This window comes from Athene cunicularia (assembly GCF_003259725.1).
Source record: "Athene cunicularia isolate RWA chromosome 21 unlocalized genomic scaffold, athCun1 chr21_part1, whole genome shotgun sequence".
NCBI lineage: Eukaryota > Metazoa > Chordata > Aves > Strigiformes > Strigidae > Athene > Athene cunicularia.
In genome coordinates this window covers 4,730,033-4,739,009 of record NW_020799127.1, presented here as the reverse complement: position 1 = coordinate 4,739,009, position 8,977 = coordinate 4,730,033, and the positions used below count along the sequence as shown (strand labels likewise).

Below are 8,977 nucleotides of genomic sequence, written 5' to 3'. Positions count from 1 at the left end.
GTGAGAGTTATTTGAAAATGAGACTTTTCAGCCTGGATGATTTTGAATTCTGGTTACTACTAAAATGCTTTATTACACTGTTCTGTTTTGTGGTGGTGGTTTTTTATTTATGCAGCCTAATGGAATAACTCCCTCTGGGCATCAGTATTTCAGAGAAGAATAAAACTTTTTTTTTTTTTCTTTTTTTCTCCCAGGGAGGTTGGGGGGGGGGAAGGGAAGTCAGAAAAGTTTTTTGTGATATGAACAGGCAGAAGCACTAGCCTACAGAAAGGATATAATAAGCTTCCACCATAAATTATCTTCCATGGACATTATTTGTTGCAAGAAAACTGTTCAAAGTCACAGCTGCTCTTGCAATTGCCTAACAAATACAAGTCAAAATCTCAACTTCAGAGGCACAACAGCTATTTCATAGCTAAACAAACCCAGGCTAGGCCACTTGGGCTGCAAAAAACACCACTCAGAAATCCCAGCATGTATAAAGATTAAGCTGTGTCTTCCTTGAAAACTTTACAAGTGATTTTTTTATTTTTTTATTTTTTTATTTTTTTGGTTTTGATCTATCTGTCAAATAGCAACTACCTATATGCCTTTTTGCAAACAGAAACATACATCTGTGTGGGTGACTGATAACACAAGAAAAGCAGTTTCTGTACACTGGTTAACATTAGGTTCCCACACCTTAAATACAGTCATTCTGCATGTCATCTTCAGCAATATCCTGATGGCAATAAGGGCCAAACTATGCAAAACATTGCTGGATTAAGAATATTATTTGCAAGATATTGGGTTTTGATCCACGAATCTGTAAAACCACATCTAAATTAAATGCCATATAAAGCTAAGAGTTACTATACTTGCCCGTTCACAGCTCTATACTTTTACACACATGAAGTTTGCAGTTTTATAACAGTGCAAGAAGCAATTGTGAGTTTTAAGGTCATGCCTTTGTACTTGTTTATTTACTTTTGAAGATCGAAACCAACAAATAATTGAGAACACTAGCTAAAAATAGCATCTATTGAAAGACAAATCTAGAGTCTTTTACAGCTACAAATCTTTACTACATACCTCAATACAGATTCTTTTTCTCAGAAAGGATCAATAGCCTGGCCACTGTTTTAGCACAACCCCTTCTTTCTGCAGAACCACTACTGTTCTGATTCCGAAAATCAGCAAACTGCTGTGCACATAAAAATACTACCTGCAATTCAACTGACAGGTAAGTAATCTTGGTAGCTTTCCTGTCTTTTGCTGAAGAGTATTTCCTCAGACCTCATCTCCCTTTCACTTGACCAAAATAGAAAGATTAAGGTAAGCCATTTACAGCCAGGAATACTAACGCTTATTACATGTTATTTTAAACTAGCTACACTGAATTTAAAAACGTATTCAGAAATTATGCCAATGGCTTTCAGCAGCAACATTTATGCCTCCAACAGCTACAGTCTGTGCATTTTCTCCCTCCCTTATATTAATGTGTTTATCCAACCATAATTCCATTAGTATTATGTAACACAGACAATCTTCTTAGGCATTTTATCACTACCTCACGCCAAAACCAACCTCCTGCACACGTACACTTCCACTACAAAACTGTTACCTTTCTAGACTTTGCTGACATAGAAGGAACTGTCTGATGTAGAACTGAACTGACGCCTTCAACTGCTGAGCAGATCTGACTGTATCCTTAGCCAAACTCTCACAAAACAGAACAGCATCACCACTGGCCAATGCCATCTTTTCCTTATTAAGCACTCATGACATACTAACAAGTTATTTTGACAGTTGTGATTCATCCTTTAAGAAAAAAAGAACATTAAAAATACATTTAATGTTTGTCAACTGTCTATCTCTCTTGCATGTCAAAGACAGTAAATACTATTTGCAGTTCTGTCTGTAATTTGACATTAATTCCTTAATCTTCTTAAGTCAGGACAAGCTTGTAGATCATTACGAGGTTATTTAGAAGAGGACATTTGAAGTATTACATGAAGTGCACATTTTATTAAGAAAACAAGTTAACTCAAGTTTTGTACTTTGTTATTCACACACCTGAAAATAAATCAGTCTCCTTTGGAGAGCAATAAAAAGATGCACTCCGAACTATTATTGCTACGTAATCCTCTTTTGCGTGGTACAGTATCTGCTAACAAGATTGCGTAGCTTTCACATTGGATCAGCAAGACTGTGACCTTTACTGACAGTTATTCTAACTAATATTAATGCTAGAGAGATGGCCAGTGCAACAACCTTCCACGTTTATGCTCTCCCGTACAGATACCGCGTGGATTAGCTTCCACCGTCACCACTTGTTTCTTGCTTGCATCGAAAAGTACATGGATCAGGCCCAGCAATTATAAATATTGCCCTGTGCATCTGCAGCAAACTACAGAAAAAGCAGGTTTCACCAGGGAAAAAAAAAATAAAAAACCCAAACCACACACACCAAAACTTACTTTTGCAGTCTTTATCCTGCCACACCTCATTTAGAGGATAGAGCAAACTGGATCTTCACTAGCGCCTCTTCAAATTATTGATAGGGACTTCTGCCATTCTTAGCACAACCATTTCTGATTATATCACTTCTATTCAAATACACATAAACAGTGCAGGAAACTCCCTCTAGTGAAAACAATCCAACACTGAGCAGCTGGTACCAGCATGAGAAGGAATACATTACCTTCCTTCAACTCAAAGCTAAAAAAGCCCAAAACATATACATGCCAGAATAAAACAGGGGTAAAAAAAACTGTACCTACAGACTGCAAAGTAAACTGGACATAAAAATTTGAAAGAATTTAGGCCTTCGGAAATACAGCTCGGTCTTGTCAGTCCTCAGATGTAAAAGACACAGGAGCCGAGCCATTCCCTTCAGTAACTTTACAGAGAGCCTGATCACTCAGCAGACCAAAGGACCGAGCAGCACACCTTGACCACTGCCAGCTTTTGTCTGTGGAACAGCGATTCTAATGCATCCGAGCCTCTTCCCAAAAATCTAACAGCCAAAACAACACAGCCCGCTCTCAATACGGATCTTCAGGCAACTGTTGTGATCCAAAATATTTGCACTTTTGAAGTCCGCTACCCACTCCCCACATAAACAAAACACCACAGTCAGAACTAGTACAGCCTAGTTACTATTCTTCTATACCCGCTGCCTGCAGGCCTCCTTATATACAAAGGTCTTCAACCAATGCCAATATGCAGTTGCCACTCTTGTTGAAATTTAAGTTCCAAGTCAACGGTTTTAGCTGAGCCAGTAAAGATAAGCTTAGGAATAGCTTTGAATAAAAACTACCTAGGCAGGGTCAGCTGCTGAACTTACACATGCTGAAACTCATAGCACTACACTGGTGAAAGAAAAGAGACTTAAATCAGAAGGAACAGCAAGACGACACATTCTAGACAAAAATGCTTCCTCCTATATACATTCAACATTCTCAAATGACATCCAAGAAAGAAAACTCGCTAGCTGGCACATGACAAGATTTTAAAAATCTAATTTGCATGCAAGAGTCTAAAGCTGTAAGAATTAAAGTTACTTTTAAGTTTTGTAAGCAATTTTGCAGTGTGCCTGAGTTTCCAGAGCAAGCTTTATTCTGATGCAAATTAGAATGTTTCACTTGTTGGTACACTAGCTACTAAAACTAGTTTACGTAGAAAACAGGATGTGAAATAGCAGCTACATCTATCAGCAAAATAGTTTTTGCTAGGTTTACAATCATAATGCATTTTGTAATTAAATTGCTAATGTTGCAGAACCCACTTCTAGTCAAATATACATGTAATTACATTAATCAATTAGCCTGTAATTGCATTTTGCTATTTTTGATTCCCCAAGACTTTGCTGGTTGTAACTGAAAAAATGATATTCCCTGGGTTTGGTTCTTGGGGGGTGGGGTGTAATATCAATACCACAACTACAAAAGAGGCTGAATAGTTTTAAATATCATTATGTTTTCCAATTAAGGTTTACCTGGAAAACAGAACACGATCTTCAGTGTACAATGTTCTGTCAGTCATAATGGGGCAGGATCTGTGTATGACTGCTCACAGTGTGAGCAACTTGAAAGAGAAAACGGACAAAAATATTACACTGCAACGTTCTAGTTTAAAATTACTTCTTCCGAGTGCAGAAATGAGCTCCTTAAACTGTTCTTTCTGCCTCAGAGGTTTCCTCCCAAATGATTACTGTAATTTCCAGGGGAGATAATCTACCAAAAACAAAGGAAATCCCATTTTTGAAATTTTATTTGCACTTTGTGCTCATCTAGTGGAAAGAATGACATTTCAGTACCTTTTCCTTCCAAACACAAATAGAAAGATCACACAATGAAGTGTATCTTGCTTCAGGATTTTGCCTAAAGATTCAAGACACATGAACAGTTATAAAAACAAAGTTATAAAATATGAGCTAAGCAGGAAGCATGTTTTGTTGTCACAGAACTGGAACCCAAAAGCAAACAGCCAGCCAGGCACCCATCATAAAACTTCCTCTCTGTAGCATGTATTTAAACAGACAACTTTTATTTTCAGTATCAGGACAGAGACGAGTCCATGAAACGAGGAACTTAAAATTCTGCCAGACCACCCCACAATGACAACTAAACCAGAGGGTTTGTTCCTCTGGGAAGTGTTTTGTTTCTAAAACTAAAGATGCAGAATATCCTACTATGAGTTATCTGATATTTCCCCAGAAGAGTCATCAAAACACACTGGTGTTGCAAGACTACAAACCCATAAACCACATTAGAATTATCACAGTTAAGTTAAAAAGAAAATTCTATTGAGTTACGAGTCTGGCACAAACACAACCAGAAATCCCTGACCTTTCCCTGAGTCACTGTCATTCTTAGAGATGCGTTACTCATCCAGATTCCACTACAGGTGCAAGTTTGTTTGATGTATGCCAAAAGGATTTTATTTTAAGCCAGGAGTAGTATCTGTTTCAAGAGCAGGTACTTCTCAACCACTTTAGCCTTGGTGTCCTGTGTAGTCTCCTGAACTCCTACTGAAATGCTTTAGAAAGGATTCCCTAAACAGAGAGCCTTAACATAAGCAGAGAACAAAGTTATACAGGGATATTTATAGAAATCTCCTTCCTCAAAACAATCAAGATTTCTATTGAGATAGCAAATTAATCTGGACAACACTCCATCCACAAAAATCCTGCTTTAAGTGATGAGCAAGGAGTAACTGTAGCTGAGAAAGTAATCCTGTGTTAAGAACTACTTTTAACGTATTTGAGTTCTACGTGCTAAGTTTGGTTTAAAATCCAGTAACTTTGGTCTTTCAGTTGATTAGGATCCAACCAAGGTGGATTTGCTGTGATTTACATTTCTCAGAACATCCTGATAAGATCAAGTGTGATCAATACCACCAACTACGAGATTGTTTTTTTTCCCCCCACCAGACACTACAAAAGAAACCTGAGTTATTACTTAAGATAGCCTACAAGTTCACATGCCTTTAGCTGTGGTTATAACTGATAAACTGCTGGTTTATCCCTTAGCATGTACACCTCTGCCTTTTGACATTTTTGGGTTTGTCTCACAGATTATTAAATTCTGCAAACAAGAGCAGTTGGGCCCTTCCCAACAGATTATCGCATTTTATTATCTTGGATAATTTTAAAATATCAATGTACCTACATAAATAAGAGACTGGAACCGCAAGTGTCTTCCACCAATTACAGAAGAATTTATTTTTTTTTCTATCAGCTGCAGACACACAGTAGTGGGTTTTGCACAGAATTGCAGGATAGTGTTTTCATCTACCATGACAGCTGAGGTTGTGTAGATACCAAATACACAGTAAATGTAGCAAGTGTTTCTTTTAATAAACTGCCACAGAAAAAAGTATGAAAAAAAATGATTCAAGCTGAGGACATATTGATGGGTACAAAATCCTTGAGGCATTATGCAGCTCACACAAGCTCATGGATCAGTATTATTGCAGCAACCAGTAGCCGTCAAAGCCAATTACCCCAGGGACTTCCCTGCGTGAGGACTGGGTTCCAGAGATGCCTTCTGTAACTGTCAGAGCCCCAACACACTGGAGAGAGGAGGCAGAGCTGAAAATCTGTCACAGCCAATTACTGCCTATGTTTTATTTATGTCAGGATACACCTGATCAGTGAACAATAAAGCCATTTTATAGAAGATGATTACCAAAACAGAATGCAAAATGGCAACAACTGGTAGAAAAATTTCATTTATAGATAAACACAGCACATGCACTTTCCACACAGGAACATATAAAATAAATTCTCGATGCTGAAGCAGTGACACACACAGGTTTTAAAGCCTTTGACTCCAAATGTAGACTGCTTTTTACAAATGCCCTGACAAATGGCTGATTTGTATATAACTCGTTTTAGGGACAGGAAGATGCAAGTCAGTCTACTACAATGGATTTGAGGAATTGAATTTTTTATGGAAGGAAACCAGATAGGGAAAAGGAGGGAGTGAAAAACACTGACACAATATGGAGATAAGTCCACAGAGCATCTTTTCCGTGCAACAGCCTTTATTTTAACTGCCTAACTCAACTGACAAAGAAAAAGGTTATCTACAGGAAAAAATACAGAAGTTGTAACATCCTCCAAGGCTTGAGAACCTGCTTTGTACTTATCTGTCTTCAATTTACCATATATTACCTGCATTTTTGAGTTAAACAGATTTAAGTTTAAATTCACCCTTTGGCCATAGAACTTAACATCAGATCCCAAATAAAATACTGATTTTTTTTTTTCTTTCCCCCCACAGATATACAAACTATTCCTAGTTTTATTCACGCTGATTTTTCAACCAACTACTTTCAAGAAAAGGCATTGTACAAAACTGTTCTGAATGATCAGATCAGTTGGAGCCTCGACAGGCAAACGTGCTGTTGGGAAATCCATCTATAAACAGAATTGACCTCCCAAGAGAAGTTGTACTGGCCACCAAGATAGAAGCTGGCACTTCTAGGTAATTCTCTCCAATTACTTTGCTTCCTTAAGTTTCAGCTGCCAACATTTCTTATCCTCTCTGATCATGAGGATGACGATCCCCTCCCCAAAGGCACCGCAGATCCCCATGCGAGATGCAAAGAGATTTAGTGACTACGCCAACCACTGCTCTCAAAATGTCATTTCCCTAAGTCACCTTTGAAACCAGCACCAAGCTAGTGGTCTATACAATTTTTTTCTTAAGTATGGCCTTTTCAAGTAGCAAATCTAAACCAAGTGATACTCCATTATTTTGTAAAGTAGTTTGAGATCTACTGGGATTTTTCTAAAAAAAAATTTTTAAATGCAATAATTATAACAGTGGGGAAAACTGTATTTCTTACATTTCAATGTTGAAAATTGCTTTGAATAATCTGAAAATAATCAAATAATCTGATCTACTACTCTGAAGAACCACCACAATACTCGCTGCCGCTTCTGTTTACTCTTCAGCTTTAGAACATAACAATTCAACCCAGGGCCTTAAAAAAAAACTTTGGCCCACACATGTACTTTATTAACGGAAATTAAATAAATTATTTATCATACAAAAGGCTCCCATCTCAAAAAACACTGCAGACCTGCTCATCACCGGGATCCAATGGTACTTACTCTCGAGAAACAGACAACTTGAACTTCTCGGACTTAGACCATTTCACAACACTGTCAGTATTATGCAAGTATTATTGTCAACTTAATTTACAAGGACTTTACTAAAAAGCTGGCTAACCTGTATGCCCCTATGAATCAAAAGGTGCTGAAAACGGAAAACTAAAGGGCACGAAAACTCCACACACAATAGAATATAATGGTTTCCCCGGGATCCTGCAGATCCACTGCAGCATGAGGCTAAGTAGGCAACAGAATTTACGATACCCTGGTGACTTCTTTGTCACTCCACCCTTCTTGCTCTCCTCCTGCCGCCACTGGGGAATTTGGCTACCCAGAAGTTACAGTAACATCACAGCCACAGCGAGGATATGCGACAGCTTCCAGACACGGTTGCACACTGCAGAATTTGGAAGCTGAACACAGCTCAAGAATCAAGTTGGCCATCTCTACCTGTTGCAAGAGCCATCTGGAAGACAGAGGAAGCCCAAAGATCGAGGAACCAGTCAAGCCAGACAACACACAGGGGTATTTGGGTATGGTCTTCCTTCCCTGGGAGTAGATTGTAAAGAATGCAAGTAAGAGGCATTTCAGCCCTGAAATAAAAGTATGAAAGGAGTGGCTGTTAGGTGCCAAGCTGTGTATTCGAGACTTGGATTCTCCCCTCCCTTTCACATATGGCATACACAACAGTCTTCAAATGGTCGTTTTGTTCACAAGTCAGACACTGTGCACGTACAGCTGCAGAATAAAAAGGCATTTTAACACCAAAATATACCTTCCATCTAGAGTTTTGTGCGCACTTTGGTATATTTTTAAAAATAATCTCTCCTGTAGCTATTAGAAGAAGATACATAGCTTATTGTTTTAATAGAGCTAAATGAAAGAGGATCAATATTATTTTAATTTTTAAAGGTCTGTTTATGAAATGCAATCATCCTTCATTAAAAATGCAAGCTGTGCTTCACAAGAGGTTAGTGTAAATGATTCATAGTTTGATATCTTTCCAGTATAATCATCCTGTCTCAGGAGGGCCCATCGGATGCTTCATCACACCACTCAAGCTGGTATTAAAAAAAAATACTTGTCCATGACAAAAAACCAACACATTTTTTAAAAATCCTACCCCACACATTCTTCATCCCACATACCTATAGATCTCCTACGCATGTATTATCAGATGGCAGACTATTTGGTTGGATAGTCTGCGGCAAAAATGGATCAATCCAGCCACAGTTTTCCTTTTACCATCTTCAAAAAAACCCAAATAAACAGAAAACCCCACCACAATAAAAAGAGTACATAGACACACTCTGCATTTGAGACACATCTTTTACTTAAAGAAAAAAAAAAAAAAAAAAAAAAAAAAAAAAA

General features: G+C 38.0%; 1 protein-coding gene across 3 annotated transcripts in view; it reads right to left on the bottom strand.

Annotated features, from left to right (window-relative positions):
• The window catches only part of RERE (arginine-glutamic acid dipeptide repeats), a 251,296-nt gene that overhangs the window by 216,748 nt on the left and 25,571 nt on the right, over positions 1 to 8,977 (bottom strand). The window contains exon 1 of one of the 3 annotated variants that reach the window (XM_026862555.1): positions 1,072 to 1,404. The exons of the other annotated variants lie outside the window; for them this stretch is intronic. The gene's annotated coding sequence lies outside the window, so the exon portion shown is untranslated. Of the gene's footprint in view, positions 1 to 1,071; positions 1,405 to 8,977 lie in introns of those variants that run through there. 3 annotated transcript variants of the gene reach the window in all.